This window comes from Lynx canadensis, chromosome A3 (genome assembly GCF_007474595.2).
Source record: "Lynx canadensis isolate LIC74 chromosome A3, mLynCan4.pri.v2, whole genome shotgun sequence".
NCBI classification, from domain to species: Eukaryota; Metazoa; Chordata; class Mammalia; order Carnivora; family Felidae; genus Lynx; species Lynx canadensis.
The window spans coordinates 46916388-46937312 of record NC_044305.1 but is presented as its reverse complement, the minus strand read 5'-3'; positions in this window follow the sequence as shown (position 1 = coordinate 46937312).

Sequence of the window (20925 nt, the reverse complement as noted above, 5' to 3'; positions counted from 1 at the left end):
TTATTTATCAAGACTAAGAGCTTTCTTAGGAAGACTCTCTTCAAGATGCTCTCTCTGCCATGCCCACTAATCCAAAGCTATAGTATCATAAACTTTATCCAGTCCAAGCCAGTTCCCCAAATGGGAAGAACTACCTTAAAAATCATCTAGCCTGGGCCCTAAAGATGCTATTGATACCCTATCCTAATTTTTATTTTAATTCACTATTAAGACCCACCAAAGTGATGTTCTTCCTTACTACAGATGTGGCAAATTTGACTATTATTCACTGACAACATTTTTCTTTCTGTAAGACGAAGTGGGCCTTATACACATAGTTTTACTTGATAAGTAGGTTTTTCTGGTAGTCTTTGAGGGGAATTGACAATACAACACAATCTGTTTCAGATTATTTTCTTCTTTTTAAAACATGATTCCCACTTTTTTGAATGTACAAAAATCTACTAAGCACAGAGAAATATGTATTTTCTTTTTTGGTTTTTCATAGAGAAGTTGGAATGAGAAACAAATAAGCATTGTCTGTGTTACTTTGTCTAAGGGATAAAATAATTGAAATAGAAGTTATTTCAAAAATCTTTCCAACCTTAGGATTTGGGTTTAAGTAAATCTATGGACATTTTCTTCAGATTCTGTCTTGAATAAATGTCCTAATCACTTGTGACCATGCTAAATGCATAAAGAATCTAACATTGTCTCAACTCTAACATAGGAAGTGGCTCATGGTATATAAAACACTATGTTAAGGCCTCATGACCCATTAAACACTGAGTTTAATTTCTCAAATACAGACAAAAATACATAGCTCTGGACTTGCAATAAAGTATCTGTCATGAGAGTCATTTTAGCCCAAATGATACTAAGAAATGTCTGTCAATTCCAGACGTTTCCGACTGGATGGGACAACAGCCACCACATGTCATACAATACACCACACACAATGTAAACATACCATTCACGTCTACAACTGAGATATTTATGGCATTTTCCATGGTTGCCATATCAACCCATGGAGCAACCAGGCCATTAAATCATGTTGTCAGCAGGCCAAGACAGTAACACCGCAAAAAAATTCCAGTTGCTGACATGAAACATTACATTTATCATTTCAAGACTTTTTTTTTCCAGAGGCTTCTTGCTTTATGCTCATCACTGCTTCTGAGTTGGTCTTTTAGGGTGCAAGGAGAATATGAATGAGCTGTTTAAAATGCAATAGAAATCCCAGCCAATTCTTGATTACTTTTATTTTCCTAGAACTCATTCTCTTAAGGTTATAATCTTGAGGTCACATGCCAGGAGGAAAGATGTGTTGAGAACGTATCATTGATGTGACTGGCCAGTTTTTAACTTTCTACCTTGGATACCTTGCTTCATTTTTCTTCTCTGGGTGATTTTTTTTTTTCAGCAAATCTCCTAGGTTTCAAGAAAAGTCATTCTGATTTCTTCCAAAACTAGTTTGAGAGCCTCTTATCAAAATTCTTTTCCAAGACCCTAGAGAAAATCTAATCAATGGATATGGTATGGGCTCCACAATACATAACAACAGGACCAAGAGTACATTTTTCTGGGCAATTCTTATTGTATATAATCACATTAATTTCAGAAAAGGGGATTAATTGACTGTATAATTACATATTATTTAAATCTTCTACCATTATAAGACTTTTCACATAAATTCACAAGTCAGAAAAAGTTCTTGGTCACACATAGTCCTAATGGTTTATTTTTGCTTTTGCTTTTTTTGCCTTAGGAAACATAAAGGGGGAAAAAGAATTATCTGTCACATGAAGTGTTACGAGTGTGAGATAAAAAATAAAGTAGCTGTGATATTTCAGTGTGTAAAATGACAAAATTCTTTTTTTTAATTTTTTAAATGTTTATTTTTGATATAGAGAGAGAGCCTGTGAGAGGGGAAGGGGAAGAAAGAGAGGGAGACATAGAATCAAGAGCAGGCTCCAGGCTCTGGGCTGACAGCAGAGAGCCCACACGGGGCTAGAACCCATGAACTGTGAGATCATGACTTGAGCCAAAGTCGGACACTTAACTGACTGAGCAACCCAGGTGTCCCTATAATGACAAAATTCTTACACCAAGGACTATTATGCATACATAGAACAACAGTGGTAGAAAGTTTGTTCTGCTATGCTTCATACTCTTCCCTCTCCTATGTATATCCTTCCTCACTTCCCTTGGCCACCTCCATGCACATTAAACATGCAGGATTGGATGCGATTTTGGCATCTTAGCTGCTTGTATACCCGCTGTTTTGCTCTTCATTCTTTCTGGAGAACAATCTTAAGAAAGTATAGTCAGTGGAGTTTTCAGAGAACAAGCTGGACATGAATCTTCTATAACTGGTTTATGTTAAACTTTTCACAGCATGGAACATCTTGTTTTAGAGATCTCAGTGTAAGGAGGGGGCTTAGATATTTAACAAGTGGTCTTTGAAAGTTCAGCCCTTGACTTTAAATATAAGTGGGGTCATGTTTCCTGGATTCCGAAAAAATTAGGAGCTACAATTTGGCAAATTAACCCATTGCATCTTGCAGTGAAACCTGGCATCCCTCTGCCCCAATCTCCCCCTCCCCCAATCTCCCCCTCCCCTTCCCCCCTCCCCCTGCCACAGCTGAAGGCCTGGAGCATTGGATCAAAACCCACAGGCCTGGAAATGGGCAGTTGCCACTGGTAATACCAAGAAGCAAACAACTGAGTCATTGTCTTATTGATTTAAAGGAAGCAGAAGAATAAAATTTGTTAAGGGCAAATGCGGAGGTGCTATCTCTTAGCAGCTTCAGAATAAAAGCAGTGGAGTTCAGTTCCTGCCAGGGCTTGGGTATTAATCCATCATCCCTTGCTTGCCCCAGTGGTCAGCCCCGCTGTGGTGATTAGCAGAGAAACCGTAATGATTAACCGGCCTTGTACATACAATGGTGACCTACAGACACAGACTTCTTATCATCCAAGAGCTCAGTACTTTCATACTGAGTCATGCTTGGTGTTCAGACAGGGAAGTTCACAGCATTTAATATGTTTCAAAATCTGGATTCAGTGTGAATTCCTGTAATTCACTAGAACCCTTCCCAACTTGTCCCCACCTGGAAGAAAAGGAAGCTTAGAATTAAAAAAATAATAATAATAAATAAAAATAAATAAAATGGGGCGCCTGGGTGGCGCAGTCGGTTAAGCGTCCGACTTCAGCCAGGTCACGATCTCGCGGTCCGTGAGTTCGAGCCCCGCGTCAGGCTCTGGGCTGATGGCTCGGAGCCTGGAGCCTGTTTCCGATTCTGTGTCTCCCTCTCTCTCTGCCCCTCCCCCGTTCATGCTCTGTCTCTCTCTGTCCCAAAAATAAATAAAGACGTTGAAAAAAAATTAAAAAAAAAATAAATAAATAAAAACCCAAATTGCTCCCAGATGGATTCCTTAGAAGCATTTCTTAAATTGGGAATTTACATAAAAGCATTTTCCAGACTGTTTACATATTATTAGTTCCTTGAGTTGGGAGTAGTGACAGAATGATGTTAGTGTTGGAATGATAAAGAAAAAAAGAGGTATCCAGAAAAAAATGGGACCAAGATTCCAAAAAACAACTCTTGATATCCACATTACTACCTTTTTTTTAGTTTCTATTCTTTTATTTTATCCAGTAAAACTGTCAAAAGTCACTAGAAGTAGTTGCCAATAAATCCACATTACTTCAAGAGGTTCCTATAAAGATTGTTGATTGCAATCAGTGTTTTCAACTTCTCATCAGACCTGGGTTAATCAGATAGTATCTTGGCTTACCTACTTTGATCAAGAATGTGTTGTGTTCATATGGAACTTGATGTTCTTCGAAGCTGTTTCACAGGTAATACACTTGCTTGAGATCTCTTCCTGTCACTCCCAGCTTTTCATTTCAACTGTTCATTCATTAGAAAATGTCACTACCCGCCTCTACATGCCAAGCCCAGATAACTCAGGTCTGATCCTGGTGACTGGAACCCATAGTCTCCTTGTTGTGACCTGGTACAGGGTCTCCTTCCCTCTGGTGCTGGCTTTGTGAATTATTCCTAACTCCCTTCACCTCATTAGCCAGCTCCCAACCCTTCCAGGACCCAGCGTATTAGGGTGATGTCCTTAAAGATCTAATCTGATCATTTTACACTCTCCATCTTGTTTCCTGCTGGCCTCCATTCCACAAAACGATAAACCAGAATGATACAGACACGCAAATTATCCCCCACCAAACAAAAACAAAAGAAAACAAAACCTCTATGAGGTAAAAGGAAAATCCTTAGAATAAGAAAGTCATTTAGAGTCCTTCTGAGTTTGACTCCAGATTTCCTTTCCATGTTCCCACCTGGTCTCTCAAAGTCTCTTGAGGTCAAAATGGTTTTTATTTTTTTTTAATTAAAAAAATGTGTATTTATTTATTTATTTTGAGAGAGAGGAGAGAGAGAGAGCGAGAGAGAGAGAGAGAGAGAGAGAGAATGAGAATCCCAAGCTCTGACACAGGGCTGCATCTCACAAACTATGAGATCATGACCTGAGCTGAAATCAAGAGTTGGACGCTTCACCGGCTGAGCCACCCAAGCACCCCATTGAAATGGTTTTTCTATTTGGATTTTACTTAAGATGTATCTTTTGCCTGAAGTGCCCTTTCCTTGCCTATGTTTGTAAAAATTTACCCATTTTTCAAACCTCAAGTTCCCACGTTACCTCCTCTATGCAACCTTTAGATAATGGTGTACTATGGTGTCTCTTCCCAAATCTCTGTTTAGTGACATCATGTTGGCAGCTTGCAGTCTGCCCTGATGAGAGTATTTAACCACAACAATTGACAAATGCTACTGATCAGAGCTTGATTTATTGTTTTGTGGACGAGATTTAAGAAAGTGCTGGAGAAGATACTAATGGAGCAGATTACATTTCAGAGTGTACTGTGTTTATACACATTGTACTGTAAAGCACACACATTTGAGGAAATATTCTTCCAGTATTTGAAAATTATTCTCCAATTCAGTAAAGAAGCCACTTAGGCCATTTGACAGATAAATGAAGTTCTAACACATGTTTTTATGGTTTACTTTTCATTTTAGTAGTTGATAGCAACAAAAGATATCACATGACATTCATGTTGGAGCTACACTTGCTCATAGATGAGAAGAACAGCTTCTTTATTGAATCTAGTAGTAACCAAGGATTTGTAGCCCATTTTTAAAACTCATAGTTGAATTACAATGATAGGTTGGGTATGCATACAAAAGTTCAGCAAAATCAACAAAAGCATTCTTTTAGAATCAATTGGCTATAGGTAATTTAAAATAAAGAGTATTTTATATTTTATTATGATTTGTAAATTGCATACTACCCATTTATTATACCAGTGAAATATACAATAAACAAATAAAGACACATGCATGCATGTGGGCACACACACAGAGACACTTTTTTTTTCAGAGAGTCAGTTGTTGTTATACATTTACTAGGACACCACTATCTGTGGGCAAATGCCCATAGAGGGAGGAGGAGGAAGGACTGACTAGCTTAGCTGTTCACCTGCTCACCTGCTCACCTGCCCACGATGTAGTTTTTCTTAGGGATATTAAGGAAAAAACGGTAATGGATGTGGAGCTCTCGGCACACCAGCCCTGGACACAACAATAATAACAGCAATTAGCATCACAACAGTAAATATGACCAATGTCTGTTGAGAGCTTGCTACATCCCAAACATATTCTGAACTCTTTGTTTAGTCTCCATGGCAGTCCTACTTAGTAGGTTCTGTGTTACTCCCATTTTACAGATTAAAAAAACTGAGGTACGCACAGATGAAGGGGTACTCAGTAAGCTACTCCTAGAGTTAGATTACATTAAAACATGGTTCTTGGCTGTGATTCTCTTCTTTTTCCTACCATCCAGTTGTCCTTCTCTGTTCTTCCATTCTCTCTTATTTTCCCTTCTTGTGCCTCTCCTGTTTCCTTGCTTCAGCTTCAGCCACCTGAAATAGGGAGAGGAAACATCCAACAAGAGTCTTCTTTTTTCTCTTTCTTTGCTGTTCCCCTTGAGGTTTTATTGACTTAAAGAATATTTTGATTTAACTTCAAGCTCATAGAAGTGTTGCAATAATAGTACAAAGAAATACCGTGCACCCTTTATTCAGTTTCTATGTGTGTTTCGATTTGGTCTGATTTGTTTTATTATCCTTTCTCTCTCTCTTTCCTCCACCTACTGTGTGCCAGACATTAAACTGATGCTGTCAACAGCTCAGGCCAAATTGGTTCATATAGTAGCAACTTATATCCTCATTCCCTTCCTACATTCTTGTATATGAATAGAGTGATATCTTCCTTTGCTAATTATGATGTCCTTCTTTGTTCACAGCAAAGCACCATTAGCCACAAAGTTTAATGGTTTGGATGAGCGTTACCTTGCTTTTCCGTGGAGTTGCACAGAACACACTTTAACAGGTATGCACGACACTGTCCAAAACCCTTGGATCCAAATTGTGTTTCAACATCTAGCAATTTAAGACTTTTAAAAAGGTAAGATGGGTAATATTGCATGTATTTAATAGCATCTCCTGTGAGGTCTAGGGGAGCAATCCTGTAATCAAACATAAATATTTCTGCAGCAGATGAATGCAGAATAACAAAGACTTTACACTTCTCAGTTCCATTCATGTCAATTGGAGTCACCAATTGAGTTTTGGTGTCAAAATGTCAGTATTCCAGCTCCTTGCTTTGGGGCTGCATATAAAGGGTATAGATAGGACTGTGCTTTTTATATGATGAGGGATAGGTGCTAGATTTATACTTTAGTGATTGATCAGCTCTGTAGCATCTACATTTAATGGAAAACTTAGTACATAGATCAGCTCTGTTTTAATTAACAGTATTAAAATTGTAGTAATCTCAACAGTACTTTAAATGGCAGGATGTCGACAACATCCTGCTAAATACCACCCCCCGTACACACACACACACACACACACACACACACACACACAGCAGAGTAGAATTTAAGTTTTAAAGGTGATAAGCAAAGGCTAATGCTTTCTCACCAAGAAGGGATCTTTTGGCGTCCTGGGGAATTAAGACTCAGTTGCAAGGAAGATAGTGGCCTTCTAAGTTAGCAGGGACATGTCATAACCATTGGGACCATAAACTGGTAATAAAATTCTGTGTTAAAGAATAGACACATCTTGGGGCACCTTGGAGGATCAGTCGGTTAAGTGTCCGACTCTTGATTTCGGCTCAGGTTATGATCTCACGGTTTGTGAGTTCAAGCCCCATATCAGGCTCTGCACTGACACCACAGAGCCTGCTTGGGGTTATCTCTCTGCCTCTCTCTCTCTCTCTGCCACTCCCTTTTTGTGTGCTGTGTTTCTCTCTCTGTCTCAAAATAAAGAAACTTGAAAAAAGAGAAAGAATAGACATGTCTGTATAACACAACACAGTCCTTACAACAAACTTATTCACATAAGAGGAAATAATATAGTTTATTTTATAATAGCATACTTGTTATCACTTAAAATCACCAGCTTTTCAATAGATTGCTCTTACTAAATAGAATGAATAGTCCCCAGTTAGCAGCCTCCATGGAAAGCTCTTTTCTCTGAAATTTGAATTTTGTTATATTTCCAGCCAGATTCCATCTAACATGAGATCAGATACTATCTCAAACTCTTCTCAAATGACTTCATGCATCTTACCCATTCAGTACATCTATTAGAATGTTTGTTTCTTAAGCTAAACAAATATAAACATACTAAACATATAGTAAACACATTAGTATATTTGGTACTAAACATATAGTAAACTATTTTTGGTACTAAACTATACTATACTAAACTATATTTGGTACTAAACACATAGTAAACACATTAGTATATTTGGTACTAAACAAATATATGAGGTTGGTTGCAGTCGACTTAAAGAAAAAATTGCAAATTTGAGGTGGGCTGGATTTTAACACTTTTCCTGAGTATGTAAAAGCATTTGTGGTTCATTTCTTGATACATATAGTTTATTCTCAGTATTCGTTTATTGGGGTTAACATTAGGCCCATTTTAAAGATTGAGGAGGTGAGAGTTTAAGCACCTTGTCATGGTCATAAATCAAATTAGAGTACATCAGCCAGTGGTACTATGTTTTAAAGGTTCCAACTTAAGTAATAGATTGTCTAATACATGGCCGTGGTACTTGGGTTCTGACCAAGAAATCACAGGTTTTCTGAAAGATCACTCTTTCCCAAAGAAGGCAGCAAACGATCTGTCAGAAAAGTTGCCTCTGGGTTGATGCTGTCCTTAAAGTATGAGACTGAAGTACAAACAGCTGAGTGCCTCCTGAAACTGGGAGCATGCAACAGCCAGATTACCAGCACCAGATGCAGTGAGGTAGGTGACCATGCTGAACCCTTGTTTGTTTTTGTTTTTGTTTTTTGTTTTTTTTTTAAGGATATGCCTCATCCACTCAGCAAAGTGGCAGTATCTGCAGCCACCTGCCTGCCACCAGACAGCTGGTCTGGTGGGAATTCTTAACAGAAATTACTAGGACCTCCCTAATAACAGAGGAGGCATCCAGGTTTGTGGGTGATGCCCTAGCAAGCTGGCAACCCAAATCAGGCTATGTTGGAGAGGAGGTGAGACTTAGTGGTGCTGGCCAGCAGAGGAGCTATTATGACCCGGGGGTGGGGGTGGGGGGAAGGGGAGCCAAGAAGTCCAATAGGTGCCCCAAAGGTGGCACATTCCAAGGACTAAATCAGAGGAGGAGACACCAAGTGTTGGTGCAATATAGCTGCAAGCTAGCGTGATGACACTTCGTAAGCACCTCTTCTGGGCTCAGACATAAAATTACATTTAAATTTCCTGCCTCTATGCAATCAAAAGAAGCCAACCTAACTGAAAGAAATGCACACTTCAAGGCTATAAATCTGAAACTTCCTAATCCCCAAAAGTCCACACTAGACTTCTTGCCTCCATGGAAACAACAAAGCATTCAGCCAACTGATTGGCCTCCAATGAATTTTAGATAAGACAGCTTGGAAGGGAATGGATGTGATTTTAATGCAGAAGAAAGCGCTGGAAGGGAGGTCCACTTGGTTCATATTTGAATAAAGCAAACAAGGCAGACGAAAGGCTGACAGCTGTAAATGACATTGTCAGTACAAAAATTATCAGCCAGTTTACAATCTGTTTGCTTATGTTGAACAAACAGACTGTGTGTGGCATCCTTCGGCCTCATGAATGGCAGAAATACTTGCAGGCTTCAGAAAAGCTATCTGCTCTCCTGCAGCCTGGCCACAATTAGATCGCCATTTGACAGCCACACTGAAAAGGAAACTGTGTCCCCCGCCTTTCACCCACACCCCCTTGCCTCTTTGCTTTCTCTTCTCCTTTCTTTCTTTTTCTCTGTCTTCTTCTTCATAAGACAAGCACTGAAGTTGGGCAGAGACACTCGTCTTGTTATATCGATGGTGTGAATTATGTTAGCTCTGTTGCTGGATCAAGCCGTTTACTGATGTGTCTGACATTCCAAGTGGGAGATCTTCAGTAACCTAGCAAGGCTCAGAGCCAACAGTCTTCATTTTTTATTCCTTACAGGAAGCAGAATCCGGGAGCCCCCGAAAGAATGTCACTTTTTCTTCTTTGTGCGGCCTGCCTCCAAGACCCTTTGCTTTGAACTTGCTAACATCGCATTCGGTACAGAAACAAAACACAGCATAAGAAGGGCTATGCAGTGAGCATCCAGCCCTATTCCTCCCTGAGCAAGGCCCAAACCACCCGAATTTCAGGACGGAATAACAAACCGGTGGGCTGTCACTGCTCTTGGGGGCTGGGCCCTAGTCTTTAACTCAGCCCCCAGCCTGAGAGGAATGAGTTGTGTGGTCTCATTGCTTAATCCCCTCTGTGTTCTGCAAACTCATAACACAGAAGTAGTTCCTTTTGTTTAGAAAGAATGGAGAGCAAACACAGGTACTAATTTTATCCCTCACGTTCTCAGAGGCTCACCCTTGTTTAACTGCATCGGAGAGATTTAAGCCTCTGGTAGTGGTTTTTCATGGGGCCAGAGGCTATTTGGATACTCTTGGCTTTTTACCTATGAGATTCCTGCTCACCTTGGAGTAAGTGAGGAACACAGGCTCCTGCCCCAGGGCCATTCACCTTTGTAGAACTACATGCTGGAAACAGAATAATCTCTAAGGAAAACAGCCCTTGCCTACAAAAACCAAGGTTTTGATTTTCACATTCCACTTTGGATACTGTCATTATTTATTGCATCTCTTCATTATTTATTGCATCTTCTTCTTGGCATTAGCCAAGAAATCTCTTCCTTGCTAGCGTTAGCCACTTTGCAGAAAAGATCAAGCCTTCCCTTTGTAGCCTCCTTTCTTTCTTCCTTTTTTAACATAAAGGATCTGTTTAAAGGTACTTGGTTTATTCAGCCAGGAAAAAAAAAAAATACTGGTGATAGGTGAGTGCAGTGTGTTCATAGCAGATAACATGGGGCTGAACTGGCACACACAAAGCTGGAAGACTGTGGTAATTACTGCTAAGCAGTGAAGCATCAAAACACCTCTTGTACGGAAAGTTCATCCAATTACCACTAACCTAGAGAGGAGGGTTATGTTGTGGCTGTGCTTTTCATTTTAATCTAAATTGCTATTTCTCTTCCTCTGATATGGCCATCGGTCATAAAGAGTTGACCATCATTAAAACTGTTTGATTTGGAACCCTGTCATGTTTGGCTAAGAGGAGAAATGCAAATTTGATGAACGAATAAGGATAAATTTACATATCAGCCTCAGCTCACATGGAGAGAGTAAACATTCTGTTTATCTCAAGTGTCACTGTATGATTTCAGTAGGATCTAAAACTGACCTTGGCCCAGTCATTGCCAAAGACCTACATGAAATATACAGTTGTCCAAATACGATTCACTCAAGTAGAACTTGTGGGCAAACCCCGTGGAGCTCAGCAAACAGGGTTGGTGAGAACAGGGCTGGGAAGCAGTTGGCTCTGCTAAACTCCAAAATGAAACTCTGGAATGAGGGTTTGGTGAAGAAGAAAGAACAAAACATACAAAACAAAACAAAACAAAATAAAATCTGACTTTATGAATCTTATTCCATCACCATGAATTAAAACATCCTGTTTAGCTACTTTCAGTCTTTAACTACCTAACAATTAAAAAGAGTAAAATCTTAAAAACCAGTGTGAGCACTTGAATTTGAAGTATGCTTCCACCAAACCTCTGTTTCATCATTTGGGCACAAGACGAAGATCATTTATTTGGTTTCTAAAAACTATAATTGATTCGAGGAACTTCCACACTTCATAGGTAGTTTACATTACAGGGGGATAATTTCTTTTGGCTGTTTGAATCAACCATGTTTTGCATTTTCCACATTTTTAATTAGTTTTTCTTCTCAAGCTAAGTCAACATTCATCAGTGTGTGAAGGAACATAAGACTTCTGTTCATAATGAGGCTTTTGAGTGTGCAGAAAAACATTTAGAGACAATTGCAGGCATCTGTATTGATATTTTCACCTCCACTTGCTCACACCCCGAAATTCATTGTAGAAAATGAAGGAGCAGAATGAGATTACTTTCTCTTACAGCAAAGTACACAGAAAGGTGATGGGGATTTTATATGTGTGCATATATATATTATATATTATTATATCTGATACATATAATATAATATCATAGCATATATTAATATATTCTAAAATGTATTTGTTTTTCATTGGAGCTAGTCTGGAAATTTTGCCCACTGTAGAGCAGAAAAATATCTTGAGTCAGAGAAAAGAAACAGTGAAAACTATTTGACAGATACAAATACTTTTTAATTAGAATATCAAAGGACATTCTTATAGGACACATTTATACATTTGCTTTTATAGCCTACAAAATAATTCTTTTCCAAAAAAAATAATATAACCACATAGAATAATGCAAAGCTTTAATAGCAGATCCTATAGGAACTTCCTATTTGGGTACAGTTTGCAAATAATTACAAGTAGTAATTACAAATGATTAAGCGTATTTAGCAACTTCTTTGGTCAGAGTTAAGCTGAGGTTTTTTGAGGTTAAATGAGTGGGAGTTTGAGAAACTAACACAAATAAGGAGAAAGCATCTCATTACTACCAAAACTATGGCCAGGTTTTCCAGTGTTTGAAAGGAAATTGCCATATTGTCTACAGTAGAAAAAGAGTAAGAAAAAATAGTACATGTGTGGGGGAGTAATATATTTTTGAGGAAATAAGTCACTTGAGAATCTCTCCTTCAGTATTCTGTGTTCACACACATAGAAACCTAGAGTATTGTACACAGCATTGTTTCTGGTCTGAAGTGGTTGTAAAACACCAAAAAACTAGAGGCTCACAGTTGAGTAAATGATCTCACAAAGTCAATAGGCCCATTCTTTCCCACACTCAAAGATGTTCAAGGCTGAGTTACAGAGTTTTCAGGAAGTAAAGTGTGTCCACAACAAATTGAATATTGATATTTAGTATTAAAAATAATAATAATAACTAAGAAATGAAGGAATAATCACCAAGGGACAGAGATCTGAGTTCCCAGATGAGGACATGGGCAAGCCATGGGCCATCTCTGACCTTGCTGCATTGGTGAATATGCCATTTACTAGAGTATGAAAATTACGCTCTACTTGTCTTCCTGGGAGCCTTCTTAGGCTAGATCCATCCAGCGCTAAAAGTGGTAGCTAAAAAAGTGGGAACCATGATGAATGGGTAAACAAATGTGGCATATCTATCCAAGGGATTATTACTTGGCAAAGAAAACAAAACAAAACAAAACAAAACAAAACAGATGAATCTTGAAAATATTATGGCAAGTAAAAGAAGCCAGTCACAAAAGGCCACATAGTATATAATTTCATTTCTGTGAAATATCCAGAATAGGCATATCTAGCAATTGCCAAGGATCTTGGAGCTGGCGGTAGAATGAGGAATAACTGCTAATGGGTTGGGGGTTTGGAGCAGGGACTGAAATGTTATAAAATTAGATTGTGGTGATAGCTGCACAAGTCCTTAAGCCACTGAACATTACATTTTGAATCAATTTTACAGTATATGAATTCTATCTTTTTAAAAATGTTTTTATTTAAATTCCAGTATAGTTAATATCCAGTGTAATATTAGTTCCAGGTGTAATATTTAGTGATTCAACACTTCCATACACCACCCGGTACTCATCACAAGTGAATGATATCTTAATAAAGCTCTTAAAAAAACAATAAAATAAAGAAAGAAAACAAAAACTGACCACCAAGACTGTTAGAAAGCCGAAGACAAGCTTTCAGGGAGAATTGCGTAGGATTCCGAGGAACAAGTGGAAAACACATGAAATATTAACTCAAATTAGGTCACTCCCCATCTCAGACTATTTCTACCCATGAAGGCAGTAAAGGTTAAAATCAAAACCGAGCTAAAATGTGATAAGTATTTGTGGGTTATCTGTGATGCGCTGGGCATGGTAGGTCACAAGGAAGAGAATAAGACACCTTGAGGAACTCACAGTCTAAAAGGAGACAGGCAAACACACACAATTTGCTTGGCCACATGCTGGACAACTGTGCATGCTATTAACAGCAGGCTTGGAAGTCATGGATTGCAGCACAGAAAGAGGAATACAGGCCTGAGGATCTTTGATATAGCAGAGCTGCAGGTATTAGTGAAAGCACCTGGGAGCTTCCTCTTCTGTAAACACTTTAGAAGTTGAAAGTATCATGTGGCTCTCTCAACACCTACCAAAACTCTTGGTTGTGTGAATAATAGTGAGTCTTAAATGAAAATCGGGGTGAACTTACCACTCTGAGGTGTGGAGATATCCAAAGTCCAGACACCTAGTTCTGAGGGGCTGCATTTAGAAGAATGTGTTCAGGACCTGAGAAGAGCCACCCATCATGTAAGATACAGAAAGTTGAAGAAAATGTGAAAAAGCTACCTGGGCATCTTCCAAGATGACTGCACTTACCAAGGTGAGTGTTGAGTAAAACATAGAATTGTTAAAGTGATATGTTGTCCACCTGAAACTACTATAACATTCTATGTCATTTATACTTCAATAATAATAATAAATCTACCTGGGCAGGAGCAAATGAATGCCTGGTAGTTAACATTGCACCTTAACAACATCTTTGCTATGGGAATCACCTCATTCAATTCTCAAAATCCTAAAAGGAGATGATAAGCAGTGATGTTATCATCCCTATTTTACAAGATAAAGAAGCTAAGGATAGAGAAACTAAGGAATTTGTTCAAGGTCAATTAGCAAATAGCAAAACCACTCTGACATAGCTCTGTTAATTATTCAACTTATGCCCTTTACCACTATCCTATTCTGATTTCTTGTTCCAAATGATCCTAAAGTATGTCCAGCTTACCAATAAATACAATCTCAAGAGGCAGCACGTTCATTTTCTGTACTCAATAAGGGAAAACAGAGAGATACTTTCAGAAATAGCATATTCCCAGTCACTGGAGATGTTCACGCAGGCCCAAAAGACTGTTGGAAATGTGGACGGTCTAAAGTATTGGGATCAATGACCTTTACAGGTACTTTCAATCTAGTTGTTCTGATGTGGTGACTATGGAATGTATGACCAGTACCGGAGACCCTGCATATGGTTGTACAAGTCGGGCACTGCACAACTCTGGGAAGGGGAGCATATTTCATATTCACAGCCATCACGGATTTGAATATTTCTTAAGTTCTAAAAATATTTCTTGGCTTTCCCAAAGATGTTTGTACAGAGTTTTAAGGGAGAGTAGCTATTCCTTATATGCCCCAAGTTTTGATCTGGGTCTTTGGGAGCTCTGACCACACCTGATTTAGAATTATGATTGCAGAAGGTGGGGGGGGGGGTGCAGGGGCATGAAGCTAGAGACAGGAAGACAAGTTAGGATGTTATGGCAATTGGTCAGAGATAAAAGGTGAGGAGGGCTGGTGATGGGGATGAGGAAATGGTGGTTGTATCCATTCAGGAGAGAGATGAGCTAGAGACTCCAGTTTAGAAGTCACATATATGAAAAGATAGTTGTAACTAAAAGAACCAGTAAGTTTACATATGAGAGACAAGGGGTTAGAAAAGATAAATATTGCATCATAACCCTGAGCAGTATGCAAATTTCAGTAGCAGATAAAGAAACCAAGAGAGATTTTCTGCAGCTGGTAGGTAATCTGCAGGGGGCCCGGTTCAAAGAGGAAATGCAGGTGGAGGATGTGGGGGAAATTGATGGAGCTCACAGTGGTCAATAGTTGCTGATCTTTAGGAGACCACTTTCAGTGGATTATTGATGGAGGACAGATGACAGACCCTCAGGGTAATTAGTTCAAAGTGGCTCAGGGTAATTAGTGGAAAGGAAGGAAAGGAAAGGAGAGGAGAGGAAAAGGAAAAGGAAAAGGAAAAGGAAAAAGAAAGGGGAGAAGAGAGAAAAGGAAAGAAAAGAAAAGAAAAAAGAAAAGAAAAGAAAAGTGCAGAGAAAAAGCAAAGAAAGCAACTGGAACTCTATCAATTGACTGTATTCTTATTAAACTCTTAGAGAAAGGCATTTTGCAAAATAAAAACCATGGCATGTTATAACAGAAAAAAAGCATGATGTTAAAGCATGACATATTAAAGAGCAAAAAATATGGTCTTAAAAAACATAACATGTTAAAGCATGTTAAATCTTAAATCTTCATTATTACTCTGACTTACAAAGTATCATGTTTATTAAAGTGAACAATGGTAGAATTATGGATGATTTCCATTTTCTTCTTTATGATTTCAACACTTAAAAGTAATCTTTGTTATTTTCCTGTCTTTTCTCTATTTTCTTTACATATAGATATAAACTATTATTATTTATGTAATTAAGCCCAGCATTTAACGTGTTGGATAAATGAAGGAATACACATACTCTGGTAATTTTTCCCTTAGAAATACATTGCAAATTGTTTCCATAATTAAATGTTTGTTGACAACATGACATCTACTATCTTCATGTGACTCCAATCTTGTGCACACGCACCACGATTTGTTAGATGTTTTTACTATTGGATAGATTGTTTCCCTTTTTTTCCCAATTATAAGCAATGCCACAGTGAACATCTCTCCGCCAACCTCTTTGAATCCTTAGGAGAGTCTCGTATCCTGACATCGTATATCCTACTTCAAAGAGAAAGCCATTTTTTAGTGGCTTAAAACAGCACAAATTTCTTTTCTTACAGCTACGAAGGTCAGAGTTCTAAAATCAAGATGTCACCAGGGCTACCTCCCTCCTGGAGGCTCTAGGGAAGGATTTGTGTCAGGCCTTTCCCAGTTTCTAGCAGCTGTCTGCATTCCTTGGCTGGGGTTCTTTCCTCCATCTGTGAATCTCTCCTCCATCCTCCCTTCTCCTTCTAGACTAACTTCTCCTAATTCTCCTGCCCTCTCTTATAAGGATCCAAGTGAGTACATTGGGCCCCATCTGGCTACTCCAGGATAATAGAAAACATATTCTTTTTCTATGTTTATTTATTTATTTTTGAGGGGTGGGGCAGTAGAGAGAGGGAGACAGAGAATCCCAACCAAGCTTCTTGCTGTCAACACAGAGCCCTATGCGGGGCTTGAACCCACGAACCCTGAGATCATAACCCAAGCCAAAATCAAGAGTTGGATGCTTACCCAACTGAGCCACCCAAGTGCCCCTACAAAATGTATTCTTAAAGCTTTTATATTTATTGTAAAATTACCCCTAAGAATGGTTTTTCCAGTTTACATTTCCATGAGCTGTCATGAATGCTTAACTTTTTTTTTTTTTTTTGCACTTCTACTAAGGGAATATTCATTAAAAATGGTTTTGGCCAGTTTTATAGGATAAACATTGAATATATGCATCCAAATGCTAAATTTTGAAATTAATGAAATTTGATTACAAATGAGATCATTGTTTTCATCTATCATTCATTTCTTACTCTTCTTTGATGAGTTGCCTGTTCTTATCTTTTGCCAAAACTACTGATCTACTGATGTGCCTACCTACCTATGTATCTATCTATCTATCATGTATCTATTTTCATTTTAAATCCAGTATAGTTAACATAGTGTTCTATTAGTTTTAGGTGTACAATATAGTGATTCAACAATTCTATACATCACCTGGTGTTCATCATGATAAATAAATTATTAATCCCCATCACTTATTCCCCTCATCCTACCACCCACCTCTCCTCTGGTAGCCATCAGTCTTTTCTTTATAGGTAATTGTCTGTTTCTGTTTGTCTATTTTTTCCCTTTGTTCCATTGTTTTGTTTCTTAACTTCCACATATGAGTGAAATCATATGGTATTTGTCTTTCTCTTACTGACTTATTTCATTTAACCTTATACTCTCTAGACCTATGTTGTTGCAAATGGCAAGAGTTCATTCTTTTTTATGGCTGAGCAATATTCCATTATATATGTATACTATATATATATATATATATATATATATTCAGCTATCAGCGGACTCGGGCTGCTTCCATATTTTGGCTATCGTAAATAATGCTGCAATAAATATAGGGGTGCATATATCTTTTCAAGTTAGTGTTTTTATCTTCTTTGGGTAAATACCCAGTAGTTGAATTACTGGATCATGGGGTAGTTCTATTTTTAACTTTTTGAGGAACTTCCACACTGTTTTCCACAGTGGCTGTACCAGTTTGCATTCCTACCAACAGTGCAATAAGGTTCTTTTTTTCTTTTTAAAAAAATTATTTATAAAATATTTTATATAGTGAAGACATTAGTCTTTTGTCTGCTATGTATATCGTAGTATGTGTGTGTATTTTGAAATTTGATATTTTACATAATCAATACAGCACTCATTTACATGGTGGCTATCTCTGTTTGCTATTATGCTTACACAACACTTTCTTCTCCTGAAATTATCTATTCCTCTATCCCCTTTGTTTTTATCTTTTTTTTAAAGAACTCATGACACTGTTTATCTTTTTTAAAGAAATTATAATTCATCTGGAATGCATGTGAGTGCATGTCTGATATTACATAGGACTTTAAATTTTATTTTTCCCTCATATTTAATGAATTATCTGATTAGCTCTATTTTTTTTCTTTTTCTATCATTTTGAAACCTACTCTTATCACATCCTGGATTTTTATACATGTTAGACTCTCTAGGTTTCTGTTTTGTTCCTTTAACCTGTCTATTCTTATATTGATATGCTATTGTAATCAAAAGTTTTACACAGCAGTATCTTCAAAGGAGACCAATGGCAAGATGACGGCAGTACATTTAATGTGGCTGAGCAGCAAGTTCTCCAAACTAATCATCAAAAGGCCCAAGTTCTAATGCAGGCATTGCCACCACTTTGCTGGATGATATGGAGTCCCCTAAAATTTTAAATATATTTCTTCTTTTAAAAAATGCTGCAGCCCATAGGGACGCCTGGGTAGTTCAGTCAGTTGAGTGTCCGATGTCGGCTCAGGTCATGATCTCACGGTTTGTGGGTTGGAGCCCGCGTCAGGCTCTGTGCTGACAGCTCAGAGCCTGGAGGCTACCTCAGATTCTGTGTCTCCTCCTTTCTGCCCCTCCCATGCTCATGCTCTATCTCTCTCTGTCTCTCAATAATAAATAAACATTAAGAAAGAAATTTTAAAAAAATGCTGAAGACCAAAAATTGGGGTTAAAATGCTTCTTTTGCCAATCTCCTAACTTCCTCAGGATCAAATGAGTGAAATTATTTCAAAACACTTCAAATTCCATGTCAAATGTTGTTGTTAACTCATTTTTCCTTTCTGTGACAGAGTAAGAAGTACGGAGATTACAGAGAAATACAAAATATAAGATTTCATAACACTGTTTTTAAAAATTAGTATCTCTGCTTTGAAAGAGAGAAGAAGAGTTATATGTTTAGTTTTCAATTGTACCTAATAATTTATGAGAATCATCATTAGAATTTGCCATGTAACCATAAGACCTGCTTTTTAAAGAAATAAATGCTTCAGAGAAGAAAACCCTGGAAGCATATTTATTTTTTGGTCTCAGGAGAAAAAGCCTATTTCAAGACAAATCTTCATACTGAAGGCATGTGTGGCATTTGGCATCGTCATAAGGGAGATTTGGCTACTACTGATTTAGTACATTTACTAGCTGCTGAACTATTTAAGGGGAAAGGCTGTGTCTTCCAAAACTACTTAACAAATAGTAACTACAGTAAGAAGTTGTCTAAATGAGTACTTCCCTTCTGTTCATATTTGAATAAAACTTTCAGCCACATTTGGGCCAGTAGAGAGAAGGCTCCTGCAGGTGGAATGCACCAGGCACAGGGCAGGGAGTACTAGGTCAGGAGTCAGGGAGATGGGTCTGATTTCACTTGCCTTGAATTTCCTGCATGCCTTGATTTCAGGCCCCACTTGAAAACAAGGGTGTTGACCAGCTTGACTCTTGGTCTCTCCCATCCTAGCTTCCTACGACTTAGTAACAGTCAACAACACCTGATTCCCCAGGGCCAGGTGAGAGCAGTGCTCATCACCTCTGGTCCTTGAGTTTGGGAATCACATCGCAGGAAAAGAGAACCAGGTGGAGCAGGCACGGTTTATGAAGATTTGGAAGGTGAGTAAGAGCTTTGTGCCGGCAGAGGCCAAGCTATATTGTCCTCCCCCTCCCCACCTCCGGCATCTAACACTGTGCACCAAGCACCCAGTGAATGCTGATGGAAAGGATGAATAGATGGGAAAGCACACAGGTGGTCAACCCTTGGGAAGGAACCTGAAAAGTGTTTACCCTTCCAAGAAGCATGGGAATCTTCTCCCTCGAACAGGCTCCTAGTTTTCAAGTCGACCATCCCACCCAGGATGAAAGGGAATAGGGCTCCTCCCGCACTGGGACCTCCGTCTGGGTTCTGTTTGTCCACACAAACAGCCCTCTCCTTGTTTAATCTGCCAGCAGGGTCTGCACCCAGGAGGCAGGACTTCAAGCCAACACCTCCACACCTCCTCTCCAGGGGCAGTCTCAGAACTGATGCACAGCCTATCCCCAGCCCCAACACCAGTGAGCCCTTCCCTTGAAGGATGATGGGTTTCCCACCCCAACAGCTGGAGGCATTGTCTCTCCACCTCAGCCTGGCGGAAACATTCCGTTTAGACAGGTGGCTGAGCTTTCTACGCACTGATGCAAGTTTCCTTCTTTTTTGGCTTCCAGTTCCATCCTCCCTGCAGCTGAGGTCCATACAGAATGGGGGTAAGGGGGCAGAAGGTGAGGTTGAGCAGAAGAGGAGCCCATTCATTAGAGATTCCTTTTGATGAGATAGGATTATTCTACCTCTGCTTGCCAAGAAATGGAAGCCAGAACATTGCAGGCAGGTGCTCCCAAGTCTAACTCAGACCTCCAGTGGTGTGCTCGGAAGCCCCTTAGCCAGAGAAATCCAGAGCTAGTAGGAAAGCTGGGTGGGATGGCCATGTTTCTGGCTTCTAGCAATGTGCCCAGTTGCTGTTCTGACTGCCCTATACATCGCTCGTTAAACGGACCCAAGCTCCATCTATTCTTAAGGTATGCCCTTCCAGGTGTTCCTCTGTGTGCAGGTAGGGCTCAAAGTCAGGCTCACCATGGCATCCAACCTCATGATTTCTGCAAAGATTAGTTTAGTTCTGCCTAAATTGGCAGAAGTCTTGCAAGTCAACAAACAAAGCAGGCTTTATACTTAAGAGGTGGTTGTTTCCTTCATGTTAGAATTCTACCTAGGTAACAGTTTTTAGAGGGAAAAGTTAAATTATTTTATGTCCCTACTATCATGGAGTCATTTGTCATGGAATCTTTATATTTGAGAGAAATGTATCCTGAGGCAATCACACATCCCTGAATTTGAAAAGACCACCATAGATTATAATGTCTCCCAATTCATTTCAACCAAGTACTATATCACTTAAAGGAGAAAGTGAATTCCATCAATTCTG